Raw genomic sequence first — 17,182 nt, forward strand, 5'->3', positions numbered from 1 at the left:
CCCTTTATTTATTTTGGTTATAAACTTTTACACATTTTAAAGATTTTTATTTGTTTGCTGGTATTTCAAGTTAAAAGAAATAGGCCAAAATATATTTTTAAAAAATGATTTATTTTTTTAGCTGGCTTAAATTTACGCAAACTTAGTGGCTACATCTAGCCTGCTTAACGTGTCCTAAAAGTTCTTTTAACAACTGACGGGAGTCATTCCATAGGGTTTAAAACCTCGTGGTCAGTAGGCCAAGTAGCATACACTACTTTGGATTGTAAATGAACTTTTCCAAATTCTGACTTAAAGAAACGATTCCGCATTAAGCAGACATTCTTTGGTTTGATAGACATTCTGGTTTAATTTCTTTTATATTAACGATAATGGCCCCTGACTAGTGTTGCGTTTGTTGTGTATGCTAGACACAGTCCCTTCAGATTCTCCGTGGTTGGATTGTCATAAAACTTCTCATATTTAGGAATACACTGGAGCATGTTTAACTTTATCCATTGAGGACCAGTAGAAGAAAATCTACTCACAGTGTAATGACTGGTCAAACTATACAAACAAGCACCTAGCTTTCCCAATACGCATACTCTACAACATATTGATCTTTACGCTCTTTTGTGTTTGGAATTTAAGGTTTTGAGTGCTTCTTCCATACTCATATATATCTGACGAAAGGACAAAGATATTTCAATTTTAGCTTTTATTTTAACACAACGAACTCTGTCATATCATTGTGTAAGGAGGATGCTGGTTCGCTCAGTGCAACATTGGGTCTTCAAACATACTTGCAAGACCGTGTCTTCATTCTCACATTTATCACGTCAATCGATAAAAAATCTCCATCATCAAGTCCTATAAGAATTGTTTGAGATACCTCAATAAATAATTACGTTTTAATTATTCTTTCTCAAATCATAGTTACGAATTTGAACAGTAACACACAACCTTGTCATCATTAAAACTTACCCTCGGCCATCGTTCTTCGACATCGCCTTGTCATTCGAAAGCAACGTCTTTAAACACGATGAGTGCATACACAGAGCGGTTGATTTCTCTCCTAGTCGAGTTAAACGACTTAGTTGAGATGATGCCATGGGCGCTTTTCACCGAACTCCTTGGCAGTCGGCGGCAGTTCATTCTCTCCATGCTGAACAAATTATTTTCAGTAACATACGACCATGCCAGGGCCTTTCCAATGTACTATGAAAACGCCCTATTTCATCTGGTTTCGACCAGAAAATATGTGCTCTTTGTCGGGAAAAATGGACGAATGTGTGTTTTGTTTATTACATTTTGTTTTGTTCTGTTTTTGCAGTTCCTACGTTTTAGTAGGAGCACATTCAATCGGCTATCATCTTGAGTACAAGAACGAGGTCAACAACCAATCTCGTTTCCAGAGATTTTTTTGCTTTAACAGCAAAAGAGGCGCAGGGAACAAGATTAAACCAGTCAAATTTTTCAAATTTCGCAACACGAACAGTTACAAGATGCAAATAAAGTAAGTTGGTCTGGAGTTATTAAATAACCGCAAGAAGAAAATAAAAAAATAACATTGGCAACTGTTCACACATGTAGTCAATTCCATGAACGTCTTGTTCGTTCCGTAAAAACATCTCTTAAGTAGTTTCTAACGTTTAAAGAGTTACAAACTGTTTTATGTGAAGTCGAGAGTGTAATCAATTCAAGACCACTCTGTTATGCGAGTCATGAAGACATTGGACATCACCTCTTATCATCTTATCTTTGGGAGATCATTGAACCATGCCACAACTACTAACTAACCGATTACTGTATTAGATGCGACTGAATGCACTGAATGCACGGTCTTAGAACATATTTGGAAACGCTTTAGTATAACTTATTTGAACGAACTCAGGCAACGACACCCATACGAAAGGAAGAAGACAGCAGACGAAGAGTTGAGGCTGAATGATATTGTACTTATCAAGGACGACACACCCACATCATGCTCGCAATGGAAAATCAGAAAGATAGAAAAAATAATTGTTGGAAAGGACGGTCGAACTCGAAGTCAAGAATTGAAATGTTGTTACTTCAGGGTCAACAACATCGTCTCAGGTTCGATATATTTTAACCGTAAAATTGATAAACGAGGCATTTAAAGTGACTAGTCTCATATAGCTATTTGCGATTTTTCGTTTTGATGAAGGATAATTGTACTTTAGGGTCGACAACATCTCAGTTTCCATATATTCAAGCCGTAAAATTGATAAACGAGGTATTTCAAAGTGACGAGTATTATATATTTGTGATTTTTCGTATTGATAAAGGATAATTGTAATTTAGGGTCGACAACGTCTCAGTTTCCTTATATTTTAGCCGTAAAATTAATACACGAGGTATTTAAAAGTGACGAGTGTCTCATATATTTGCAATTTTTCGTATTGATGCAGGATAATTGTCATTTAGGGTCAACAACCTCGTCTAAAGTTCTATATATTTTAACCGTAAAATTGATAAACGAGGCATTTAAAAGAGACGAGTATCATATGTTTGAGATTTTTCGAGTTGATACAAGATAATTGTCATTTAGGGACGACAACCTCGTTTTAGGTTCTATATATTATAGTCATCAAAATGATAAACGAGACATTTCAAAATGACGAGTATCGTATATTTGCGACTTTTCGTATTGATACAAGATAATTGTCACTTAGGGACGACAACCTCGCCTCACGTTCTATATATTTTAGTCGTAAAATTGATAAACGAGGTATTTCAAAGTGACTAGCCTCATATAGCTACTTGCGATTTTTCGTATTGATACAAGATAAGTGTCATTTAGGGACGACAATCTCGTCTCACGTTCTATGCATTTTAGCCGTGGAATTGGTAAACGAGGCATTTAAATGAGACAAATGTCTCCTATATTTGCGATTTTTCGTATTGATACAGGATAATTGTCATTTAGCGTCAACAACCTCGTCTCAGGTTCGATATATTTTAACCGTAAAATTGATAAACGAGGTATTTAAAGGAGACAAATGTCTCATATATTTGCGACTTTTCGTATTGATACAGGATAATTGTCATTTAGGGTCAACAACGTCTCAGTTTCCATATATTTTAGCCGTAAAAGTGATAAACGAGGCATTTAAAAGTGACTAGTCTCATATAGCTATTTGCGATTTTTCGTATTGATAAAGGATAATTGTACGTTAGGGTCGACAACATCTCAGTTTCCATATATTCAAGCCGTAAAATTGATAAACGAGGCATTTAAAAGAGATGAGTGTCTCATATATTTGCGATTTTTCGTATTTATGCAAGACTAGTCGTTATCCCGTGGAAAAATCCACGGGTTCGCCAGTCCTTTTTATGCCACTTTGCGTGCGTCTCGCTACCTGCACAGCTAAGCTACCATTTTGCGTGACAGACAGACGGACGGACGGACGTATGCGGGTATTATAATATAGGTAATTGTTATTTTGGGTCGACAATCTCGTCTCAGGTTCTATATAATTTAGCTGTGGAATTGGCAAACGAGGCATTTGAAAGTGACGAGTACCTCATATATTTGCCATTTTTTGTATTGATACAAGATAAGTGTCATTTAGGGACGACAATCTCGTCTCACGTTGTATACATTTTAACCGTGGAATTGGTAAACGAGGCATTTAAATGAGACAAATGTCTCCTATATTTGCGATTTTTCGTATTGATACAGGATAATTGTCATTTAGGGTCAACAACCTCGTCTCAGTTTCCATATATTTTAACCGTAAAATTGTTAAAGAGGCATTTAAATGAGCCAAATGTCTCCTATATTTGCGATTTTTTGTAATGATACAGGATAATTGTCATTTAGGGTTAACAACCTCGTCCCAAATTCTATATATTTTACCGTAAAATTGATAAAGGAGGCATTTAAAAGAGACGAGTGTCTTATATATTTGCGATTTTTCTTATTGATACAAGATAATTGTCATTTAGGGACGACAATCTTGTCTCAGATTCTATATATTTTAGCCGTAAAATTGATAAACGAAGCATTTAAAAAAAGACAAGTGTGATATAGTTGCGATTTTCTGCATTTATACAAGATAATTGTCATTTAGGGTCGACATCATCGTTTCAGGTTCTATATATTTTAGCCGTAAAATGGATAAACGAGGCATTTAAAAGAGACGAGTGCGATATATTTGCGATTTTTCGCAATTATGAAAGATAATTGTCATTTAGGATCGACAACCTCGTTTCAGGTTCTATATATTTTAGTCTTCAAATTGATAAAAGAGGCATTTCAAAGTGACGAGTATCATATATTTGCGATTTTTCGTATTGATACAAGACTAGTCGTTATCCCGTGCAAAAATCCACGGGTTCTCCAGTCCTTTTTATGCCACATTGCGTGCGTCTCGCTACCTGCACAGCTAAGCTACCATTCTGCGTGACAGAAAGACGGACGGACGGACGTATACGGGTATTATAATATAGGTAAATGTTATTTTGGGTCGACAATCTCGTCTCAGGTTCTATATATTATAGCCGTGGAATTGGTAAACGAGGCATTTAAATGAGACAAATGTATCCTATATTTGCGATTTTTCGTATTGATACAGGATAATTGTCATTTAGGGTCAACAACCTTGTCTCAGTTTCCATATATTTTAACCGTAAAAGTGATAAACGAGGCATTTAAAAGTGACTAGTTTCATATAGCTATTTGCGATTTTTCGTATTGATAAAGGATAATTGTACGTTAGGGTCGACAACATCTCAGTTTCCATATATTCAAGCCGTAAAATTGATAAACGAGGCATTTAAAAGAGATGAGTGTCTCATATATTTGCGATTTTTCGTATTTATGCAAGACTAGTCGTTATCCCGTGGAAAAATCCACGGGTTCGCCAGTCCTTTTTATGCCACTTTGCGTGCGTCTCGCTACCTGCACAGCTAAGCTACCATTTTGCGTGACAGACAGACGGACGGACGGACGTATGCGGGTATTATAATATAGGTAATTGTTATTTTGGGTCGACAATCTCGTCTCAGGTTCTATATAATTTAGCTGTGGAATTGGCAAACGAGGCATTTGAAAGTGACGAGTACCTCATATATTTGCCATTTTTTGTATTGATACAAGATAAGTGTCATTTAGGGACGACAATCTCGTCTCACGTTGTATACATTTTAACCGTGGAATTGGTAAACGAGGCATTTAAATGAGACAAATGTCTCCTATATTTGCGATTTTTCGTATTGATACAGGATAATTGTCATTTAGGGTCAACAACCTCGTCTCAGTTTCCATATTTTTAACCGTAAAATTGTTAAAGAGGCATTTAAATGAGCCAAATGTCTCCTATATTTGCGATTTTTTGTAATGATACAGGATAATTGTCATTTAGGGTTAACAACCTCGTCCCAAATTCTATATATTTTACCGTAAAATTGATAAAGGAGGCATTTAAAAGAGACGAGTGTCTTATATATTTGCGATTTTTCTTATTGATACAAGATAATTGTCATTTAGGGACGACAATCTTGTCTCAGATTCTATATATTTTAGCCGTAAAATTGATAAACGAAGCATTTAAAAAAAGACAAGTGTGATATAGTTGCGATTTTCTGCATTTATACAAGATAATTGTCATTTAGGGTCGACATCATCGTTTCAGGTTCTATATATTTTAGCCGTAAAATGGATAAACGAGGCATTTAAAAGAGACGAGTGCGATATATTTGCGATTTTTCGCAATTATGAAAGATAATTGTCATTTAGGATCGACAACCTCGTTTCAGGTTCTATATATTTTAGTCTTCAAATTGATAAAAGAGGCATTTCAAAGTGACGAGTATCATATATTTGCGATTTTTCGTATTGATACAAGACTAGTCGTTATCCCGTGCAAAAATCCACGGGTTCTCCAGTCCTTTTTATGCCACATTGCGTGCGTCTCGCTACCTGCACAGCTAAGCTACCATTCTGCGTGACAGAAAGACGGACGGACGGACGTATACGGGTATTATAATATAGGTAAATGTTATTTTGGGTCGACAATCTCGTCTCAGGTTCTATATATTATAGCCGTGGAATTGGTAAACGAGGCATTTAAATGAGACAAATGTATCCTATATTTGCGATTTTTCGTATTGATACAGGATAATTGTCATTTAGGGTCAACAACCTTGTCTCAGTTTCCATATATTTTAACCGTAAAATTGTTAAACGAGGCATTTAAATGAGACAAATGTCTTCTATATTTGCGATTTTTCGTATTGATACAGGATAGTTGTCATTTAGGGTTAACAACCTCGTCTCAAATTCTATATATTTTAACCGTAAAATTGATAAAGGAGGCATTTAAAAGAGACTAGTGTCTCATATATTTGCGATTTTTCTTATTGATACAAGGTAATTGACATTTAGGGACGACAATCTCGTCTCAGATTCTATATATTTTAGCCGTAAAATGGATAAACGAGGCATTTAAAAAGGGCGAGCACGGCGGGCTGTGTGCCGTATAAAAACATCAAACTTACGCATGGAACGGCCCGTCAAATTTTTTCATGTGGTATTACATAGCTTTTTAACACAAATGAACACTCCGGCAATCCGCGTACGTTTGGGATAGGCAAAACTGTATCTAAAGTGTGGAGGAGAGGAAAATAATATGGCTGCCGAAGGAACCCTTATTTGGAGAAGAACAGCGAAGCGAATGTGGATTTATTTTAACTTATTTGGAGCACAAACTTGATATAAAGTATTATTTTGTGGCTGTCTTTAGAATTAGTCATCAAATTATATTCAATTATAACAAAAGAGTAGGGCATGCAAATGATGATTAAGAGCAGTATAATAGCTATAGCTATACATAGCTAGCTAGAAACAACAAAACATAAGAAAATTCTTTTCAGTTTTAACATAATTTTAACCTGAACAAGTCATATATACAAATGCAAAAACAAACAGAACAACATATACATAAGAAATAAAACTTATATCTAGAGTATAATATATAGCTATCTTCCCAGCACAAGAAATTTTCCAATCTATCAGAGATGAGTGTAGTGGTTACCAAAAAGAAATTTAGCTGAGAACATTAAAAATTTAGCAGGAGTAAAATTGCACTTCTCAAAGCTTATTGCAGAGATAAGTTTGGAAAAAGTAGGGAAAACGCTAACCGATCACAAAGATAACTTCTGCAAAAATAAATAAAAAACATTTTATACTTTAAAGAATCGAAGCAATGTTGTTACTTTTCTTTAATATATCACACCGTGTAATGCCGTAGCACCAATTCATTAAATTGTGAGAATTTAAATTCACCTAAGCAAAAAAATCTGGAGAATTGAATTTTGCAAACGATGTGCTCCACAAAATTAAAGCATATATAACAAAACAAAATAAATAAAATAAAAACCTCAGCAAAAAGCCAGGTTATTTCTCAAAAAAGTGACACGCTTCGAAAAAGAACATTTCACTGTTTCAGTAAAACGTTAAAAGATATTTCTCAACAACATATATATTAATATCATAAACATCTTAACAAATAAAGTTTTGTGAAAATTAAAAAATTGATTACAGTGCGTAACATTGTTTTGCTTTTTAAGTAAAATTTTCATGTTAGAAATTTTTTAGATTCCCTCATTCTCCAAATTTAACAGATTTCGCAAGAACCAAAAGTATATAAGTGTGACAATCTGGTGACAGTGCTCTCTACAAGTATAATAACACTGTAGTCTAGGAAACTATGAACTGACTATATCTCCAATATGATTCAACCTCAGACTTTTATATCTAAATTTTCTTCAAAACACTTATATATACTGTAACAAAAAATGATAAACTTGGCGTTTAAAAACTGTCAATGGCCCTTATCACAGTTTTCATATAATGACTATCACATATTTTACAATCATCCGTTGTAGACATTCCGCAAAATGAACAACTGTCTGCACCAGGTGTTGGAACATATGAATTTGCCCTAGTGCAATATCGTTTCTTGTCAAAACCATTTTCTCTTAAATGCACCAGTTGTATGAATTCATGTCTGAATATCAAAGGCCATCGGTTCTGAACGGTTGTATTTTCAGCGTATTTGGCAATACGCTGATGTTTGTGTTCACGGCCTTCCATCGTGTTGCAACCCAAGCCGAAACCATATAGATCCAAGCATTCTCCTGCATTGTAGGGAGCGATGTTACAAAGAGTCCATAAACTTGGACTAACTTTCTGATCAAATACGCAGCAAGCTAAAAAGGAGATTGGCAACTTTATTCATATGTGCCAATAATTCTTCATTGAAATCTTCAATTCTTACAGAATAAGACAAAAGTTGCCGTAAATGAACAGATTGGAAATGAATTTGGTGCAATCTTAAATTCACTCGTTCATCTTTAACATTACTCAGAATCATCAAAATTAATCCTGCAAAGTGCTTCATGTACAAAAAACTTTCTTTGCCACGGAATCTGAAACTAAAGTCCTTTTCTGTGCCTTTACTGGAATTTTCATTGTACCAAGTTTTTAATTTCTTGGCTAAAAAATTGCAATTCATATCATGTTTAACCAAGTTCACAAATTTCGAAAACAAACAGGTTTCAGGTAGATCAATAAAGGACTTGGCATCTTTGACATTCGATTGTGCCATACATATCTTGAACAAAATCATAAATCTCTCTTTCACAGTGTTATTTTTTAAATGTAACGGTTCGGCTTTTGCGTAATCTATGAAATTTTCCATCCGAGGCATAAATTCTTGACGACTTGCGAGCTCATTTGCAATATAAGAAGTTAACTTTGAACGCTTTGTGGCAGCAGAGGTTTTGTTTTTTTCTAAAGATTTCTTTTTCATTGTTACTTTCTGAGAATCAGTGACTCTTTTGTTGTAATTAAAGGGCACCCAATCACCACCATTTTTACTAAACTTCTTTTTGTAATTATTTGAATCAGCTTGGGTGACATTAGCAAACGATGAAAAATAAAAAGCAGAATTTGACAATTCCCCAGCAAGAAATGCCAGCATTTTCATATCATTAGGCAACTCTGTAAATTTGAATTCAACCTTAACAACATTTTGTTTATGTTGCAATGAGAAGATGTTGTTTTCTAAGTACTTCATATCCGACACCAGTTTGTGATATATGAACTTTCCTCTATGTCGGCACCAAATAACAAAAATTGTTCGTCACTACTAGCTAAGCGGTTTCCTATATTCAGGAAACTTATAAGAATTGACATACCACATATCGGTGCACCATCACCACCAATTGCTGCAGCAAACAGTAAAGAATCTTCAGTCTTTTTAGGAATGTTTTCGAATGACTTTAACTTATCTGATCTATCGTCATTGACACGGACGTAAAAATGAGCAAGTCGAACAATATATTCTGCAGGATTCCCGTACATTCCAGTCACATGTTCTTCTTCATTTTGGCATTGAAAATCAGATACAGGAAGGAGGGTACCAATGTCAATTTCATTTACAATCTCCGATAACTTACTGTAAGGTACATAATTGGTCACTTTCTGATTTTTGTACTTTACGTTGTTATTCGCTTTCCTCAACGACATATATTTTCTTTTACCAAGAACATTGTGACTGTAGTATGTATTGAGTGACCTTAGCACATTAGCCTCAGAAGAAGTAAATTCCTTGGACCAGCTACCGACAATATCTGCACGTAAGGAATTTGTCAATGCTGCTTTTGTGGAAAGAATATCTTTACTCAATTTCTTAGCGCATTTTTTAGCTGCTAAGGTGTCTAACATCCCAGTAACTGCAGGCTGAATGTTCTCATCAGTTCCACCATGAATGGCAATGCATGGCTTCATGGTTTCTTTCCTCCTGATGATTTTTGATTTCAAATTTAATCCTATTCTAGTCGGCCGTAATCTCCTTTGCCTAGCTAATCGTGAAGTTATTCTAACCTCTCTACTTGACAACTTCTTTCTATTTATGCTCAAATTAGTGCGAACAAGATTTTCTTCTAATGAATGAACCTGGTGTTTCTTATGGGACACTTTTCTACTTTTTAACTTAACTTCACTAGACAATTCTTTTAGTTGAGCATTTAGCTGACAGACTTTTAAAGTTTGTTCATTTATCTTGTTCTCCATATCACTTATTATTTTTTGGTTTTTGCGAAAAATACCAAGATAACTGTTTTTCAAGTTCAAAGATTTGCTACCTTTAGGTGGCATTAGCAAAGCTCATCAAATCAACAAAACATAATAGCTACATAATACTATACATTTAAAAACTGCATAATGTTCCATATTTGTTCATGACAGCATATTTTACTCGAAAAACACACAATCCACTTTTAATATTATACATTAAAACAGCCTCGTTATTATCATCCACAACAACTTCAGCTTTGTTTCCAAGGTTATTTGTTTTTTTTAAGTATTCGTCTGTCGATGATCCGTCGATACTTTTTTTTAAGTGGAAATTCATACAACCTAAATGGTTGAATTTGATGATGTAGCTTGTTGGTTTCCCTTGTTTATTTCCTTTCACTTCTGTTGTTCGTCCAAATGAAATTTTAAAATCTCTTATTGCTTTATAGTATTTGTAAAACACTTCTGGACAAATATATTCCCCCACTTCAGCAACCCAGGGATTCTTGAATTTTTGTTTAAAAAGTCAAGCGCCTATATATCCCCTGTAATATTCCCTTGAAATGAAATTGAATTATCTCGTATGTTTTGACATGTTTATTAGCCAACACTTGATAAGTTTCTAGCGGTTCGAAGTTCATTTTATAATGCAGCTATGTATAGCTTAGCTATCTACGACAAAACATAACAACTAGAGCTCACTATATTTTAAAATACAAAAACAAGAACTAAATTAACTCCATGTACTGTTCATATACCTAGCTACATGTAAAATGTAAGTTGGAAGTCACAAACAAAATGGCTGCACATAAATACCAAATATGCTACATTTGGAGGCAAAATTGGTAAACGTTAAAACGTTGTTGGAAAAAGAACAAAATTATAGAAAGTTAGTTAAACCTATAATTTTCATGACAATTTAAAGATAGGCCATTATAGATAAATTTTAAATAGGTTCTATAAAGATTGAAAATGCTATATATTCAGAAAGTAAATTTGGATGCTCCAAAAAAATAAAGCTGACAACCTTCAATGCTCACCACGAAGGTTGGCCATAACCTTTTCGCAAAAATAGACCATTATTCTGGCTCATTTGACATATAAACAGCCATATAGCGTGTCAAATATCTCTAAAAAATCAATCCAAAGTACTGTAAAAACACTCAATTGTTTACTTTCTAAACCGTCCGTTTTTCCAATCACAACGGCCGTTCCCAGGAGCGTAAAATACGGTAATAAAATGACCCTTGTTTGACCCGCCGTGGAGTGCGATATATTTGCGATTTTTCGCATTTATGCGAGATAATTGTCATTTAGGATCGACAACCTCGTTTCAGCTTCTATATATTTTAGTCGACAAATTGATAAACGAGGCATTTCAAAGGGACGAGTATCATATATTTGCGATTTTTCGTATTGATACAAGATAATTGTTATTTAAGGACGACAATCTCGTCTCAGATTCTATATATTTTAGCCGTAAAGTTGATAAACGAAGCATTATAAAGAGACGAGTGTGATATAGTTGCGATTTTTCGCATTGATACAAGATAATTGTCATTTAGGGTCGACAACCTCGTTTCAGGCTCTATATATTTTAGCCGTAAAATTGATAAATGAGGCATTTAAAAGAGATGAGTGTTATATATTTGCGATTTTTTGCATTTATACAAGATAATTGTCATTTAGGGTCGACAACCTTCTCTCAGATTCTATATATTTTAGCTGTAAAATTGATAAATGAGGCATTTAAAAGAGATGAGTGTCTCATATATTTGCGATTTTTCGTATTTATGCAAGACTAGTCGTTATCCCGTGGAAAAATCCACGGGTTCGCCAGTCTTTGTTATGCCACTTTGCGTGCGTCTCGCTACCTGCACAGCTAAGCTACCATTTTGCGTGACAGACAGACAGACGGACGGACGTATACGGGTATTACAATATAGGTAATTGTTATTTTGGGTCGACAATCTCGTCTCAGGTTCTATATAATTTAGCTGTGGAATTGGCAAACGAGGCATTTTGAGAGAAACGAGTGTGGTATATTCGCGATTTTTGGTATTGATACAAGATAATTGTCACATAGGGACGACAACCTCGCCTCTCGTTCTATATATTTTAGTCGTAAAATTGATAAACGAGGTATTTCAAAGTGACGAGTATCATATACTTATGATTTTTCGTATTGATAAAGGATAATTGTAATTTAGGGTCAACAACCTCGTCTCAGTTTCCTTATATTTTAGCCGTAAAATTGATAAACGAGGTATTTAAAAGTGACGAGTGTCTCATACATTTGCGATTTTTCCTATTGATACACGATAATTGTCATTTAGGGTCAACAACCTTTTCTCAGGCTCTATATATTTTAGCCGTAAAATTGTTAAACAAGGCATTTAAAAGAGACAAATGTCTCATGTATTTGCAATTTTTCGTATTGATACAGGATAATTGTCCTTTAGGGTCAACAACCTTGTCTCAAGTTCTATATATTTTAACCGTAAAATTGATAAACGAGGCATTTGAAAGTGACGAGTGCCTCATATATTTGCGATTTTTCGTATTGATACAAGATTATTGTCATTTAGAGACGACAACCTCGTCTCAGTTTCCATATATTTTAGCCGTAAAATGGATAAACGAGGCATTTAAAAGAGGCGAGTGCGATATATTTGCGATTTTTCGCTTTTATGAAAGATAATTGTCATTTCGGATCGACAACCTCGCCTCTCGTTCTATATATTTTAGTCGTAGAATTGATAAACGAGGCATTTAAAAGAGACGAGTATCATATGTTTGAGATTTTTCGAGTTGATACAAGATAATTGTCATTTAGAGACGACAACCTCGTCTCAGTTTCCATATATTTTAGCCGTAAAATTGATAAATGAGGCATTTCATAGTCACGAGTGTCATGTACTTGCGATTTTTCGCATTGATACAAGATAATTGTCATTTAGGTTCGACAGACTCGTCTCAGGTGCTCTACATTCGAGCCGTAAATTTGATAAACGAGGCATTTAAAAGAGACGAGTGTCATGTATTTGAGTGTTGTGGAGTTGATACAAGATGATTGTCATTTAGGAACGACAACCTCGTCTCAGTTTCCATATATTTAAGCCGTAAAATTGATAAACGAGGCATTTAAAAGTGACGAGTGTCTCATATATTTGCGATTTTTCGCATTGATACACGATAATTGTCATTTAGGGTCAACAACCTCTTCTCAGGTTCTATATATTTTAACCGTAAAATTGACAAACGAGGCATTTAGGAGAGACAAATGTCTCATATATTTGCGATTTTTCGTATTGATAAAGGATAATTGTACTTTAGGGTTTAAAACATCTCAGTTTCCATATTTTTAAGCCGCAAAATTGACAAAAGAGTCATTTAAAAGTGACGAGCGTCTCATATAATTTCGATTTTTCGTATTGATACACGATAATTGTCATTTGGGGTCAACAACCTCTTCTCAGGTTCTATATATTTTAGCCGTAAATTGATAAACGAGGCATTTAAAAGTGACGAGTGTCTCATATATTTGCGATTTTTCGTATTGATACAAGATAATTGTCATTTAGGGTCAACAACCTCTTCTCAGGTTCTATATATTTTAACCGTAAAATTGACAAACGAGGCATTTAGGAGAGACAAATGTCTCATATATTTGCGATTTTTCGTATTGATAAAGGATAATTGTACTTTAGGGTTTAAAACATCTCAGTTTCCATATTTTTAAGCCGCAAAATTGACAAAAGAGTCATTTAAAAGTGACGAGCGTCTCATATAATTTCGATTTTTCGTATTGATACACGATAATTGTCATTTGGGGTCAACAACCTCTTCTCAGGTTCTATATATTTTAACCGTAAAATTGACAAACGAGGCATTTAGGAGAGACAAATGTCTCATATATTTGCGATTTTTCGTATTGATAAAGGATAATTGTACTTTAGGGTTTAAAACATCTCAGTTTCCATATTTTTAAGCCGCAAAATTGACAAAAGAGTCATTTAAAAGTGACGAGCGTCTCATATAATTTCGATTTTTCGTATTGATACACGATAATTGTCATTTGGGGTCAACAACCTCTTCTCAGGTTCTATATATTTTAGCCGTAAATTGATAAACGAGGCATTTAAAAGTGACGAGTGTCTCATATATTTGCGATTTTTCGTATTGATACAAGATAATTGTCATTTAGGGTCAACAACCTCTTCTCAGGTTCTATATATTTTAACCGTAAAATTGACAAACGAGGCATTTAGGAGAGACAAATGTCTCATATATTTGCGATTTTTCGTATTGATAAAGGATAATTGTACTTTAGGGTTTAAAACATCTCAGTTTCCATATTTTTAAGCCGCAAAATTGACAAAAGAGTCATTTAAAAGTGACGAGCGTCTCATATAATTTCGATTTTTCGTATTGATACACGATAATTGTCATTTGGGGTCAACAACCTCTTCTCAGGTTCTATATATTTTAGCCGTAAATTGATAAACGAGGCATTTAAAAGTGACGAGTGTCTCATATATTTGCGATTTTTCGTATTGATACAAGATAATTGTCATTTAGGGTCAACAACCTCTTCTCAGGTTCTATATATTTTAACCGTAAAATTGACAAACGAGGCATTTAGGAGAGACAAATGTCTCATATATTTGCGATTTTTCGTATTGATAAAGGATAATTGTACTTTAGGGTTTAAAACATCTCAGTTTCCATATTTTTAAGCCGCAAAATTGACAAAAGAGTCATTTAAAAGTGACGAGCGTCTCATATAATTTCGATTTTTCGTATTGATACACGATAATTGTCATTTGGGGTCAACAACCTCTTCTCAGGTTCTATATATTTTAGCCGTAAATTGATAAACGAGGCATTTAAAAGAGACAAATGTCTCATATATTTGCGATTATTCGTATTGATACAGGATAATTGTCATTTATTTATTTATTTATTTAAAAATATTTATACAGGATGAGGACTTCAGTAATTTGCAAATATATACATAAATACAAAAAAAACTGCTATCAATGTCCGTCCTGTCTGAGAATAAATATGGAAAAAAGCAATAAAAAGCAGTAAAAACAGTAAAAACGATAAAAACAAACAAAAAATTGATCAACTAGAAGTGCAACAGTATGCATACAAGGTGTGAAATGACTTCATGTAGGAGCTAAATAAGACATAGGCATAGTTCAAAACATTAATCCCACTTAGCTAAACTTGAAGCAGACTGGACGGCACAGTGACTAAGATAGCCGCTGAGAGTGCACTTCACCCAATAGCTGGTATCGTCTATTAAGAGAAGTACCCTCTGAGTGCCTTCATAATAAGAGACATTTTATCGATTTTTCGAATTTCAAGTGGCAGTGAATTATACAGTTTACCCCCTGCAAAATAGAAACTCTGCCGGGCGATTTCTAGTTTGACCCGAGGTAACCTGACAATTCAGCCGTTATTTCGTGTATTATTGTCATGTTGTTGGCTGACAAAATAATTGTCAAAATGTTCAGATGTTAGATCATTTAGTAGACACTTTTTAACAAGTACACAAATATTACGGTTGACGAGTCCTGTGATGGATGGAATATTATCACTCCGGACAATCGATCTAGCACGGTTAGGTATTCTCAATGCACTACTATAAGTAATTAAAGGTACAATCATCATCGAGAAAACATTGTGTGCGGCTTCAGCGGTAAGGCACGGTCGTAATCTTTGTAGTAGGCGTAAACGGCTGCTGGCGCTTTTATATGATCGGTCGAAGTTGTCATTAAGCATTAACTTGCTGTCGATTACTGTTCCCAGATACTTATACTGAGAAACGAAATTTATCGGATTTTCTTGATATACAACTTGTAAGTTGTTCAATTCTAGTAACATCTTTATGAGCAACGTATATGACTGTGTCATCTGCGTACATTATAACTTTAGAATTTGAGATATGGTCTACAAAATCATCATAAAAAATTATAAAAAGCTGTGGTCCCAAAATGGAAAACCGCGGTAAATTGGCTCGTAGCTAGATCGAATATTGTTAATGTCTACTAACTGATTTCGATTAAATAAGTAGTCGGTAAACCATGCTAGCTCCTTGCCTTTAATTCCGTACGTGCGTAGCTTGTTTAATAATAATGAGTGTCCGATCGTATCAAAGGCTTTCGATAAATCTATATAAACTGCTCCAACTAACTTACCGCCATCTATTTCGCGACGATAACTGTCGCAAAATAAAGTAGAAGCAAGTTTCGTGGAGCTTTTACTTCGAAAACCATATTGACAGTCGTTCAGTAATTTCTCTTTTTCGAGATAGTTCATGAGTTCGTTATGAATAGCCTTCTCAAGAATTTTAGATAGCACCGGTAAAATTGAAATCGGGCGATAGTTTTCGGGAAGAGAAGAATCCCCAGATTTAAATATAGGTGCAACCTTCGCAACTTTCCAGGCTGATGGTACAGTTGAGGTGTTTATCGAAAGGTTTATTATGTGACTAAGAGGTTTTGAAATTAAAATAGCACAGGCTTTTAACATTCCGGGTGGTAACTCGTCTATACCGGTTGCTTTATTTCGTTTGAGTGATCGGAGTTCTTTCTCTACAAAAATCTTAGAAATATAACCTGTCATGAAAATTTTATTTGTTCGTAATAAAAAAGGTGGTACGTATCTCCATGTAAAATTCATAAGTTGAATTGACTTGGATTTAAGGGAGTGAACAGCTGTACTGAAAAACTTGCTGAAGTTGCTTACTTTACTTCTGCTTTCGCTATCTTTTGACATTTGACACACTTTTTTCGGTTTGCTTGGGAATACTGATTTTATTGCATTCCAAAACTTTCTTGGATTTGACACATTTTCGTTAATAAGATCACGCTGGTGGTTAGCCTTTGCTTTCACTATGTTATTATTGCAACTATTTCTAATCTTTATATATTTCTCTGGATCTTTTGTTTTACCTGATTTGCGAGCCTTGCGATGAAGTTTGTCACGGTTGTTCATTTGAGATTTTATTTTTAAAGTTGGCGCCAGTCAATTTCGGAGACGTCATTAAAAAGATTTTTAGGAACGTAGTTAGTGTAATTACGG

This window comes from Hydractinia symbiolongicarpus, chromosome 1 (genome assembly GCF_029227915.1).
Source record: "Hydractinia symbiolongicarpus strain clone_291-10 chromosome 1, HSymV2.1, whole genome shotgun sequence".
NCBI lineage: Eukaryota > Metazoa > Cnidaria > Hydrozoa > Anthoathecata > Hydractiniidae > Hydractinia > Hydractinia symbiolongicarpus.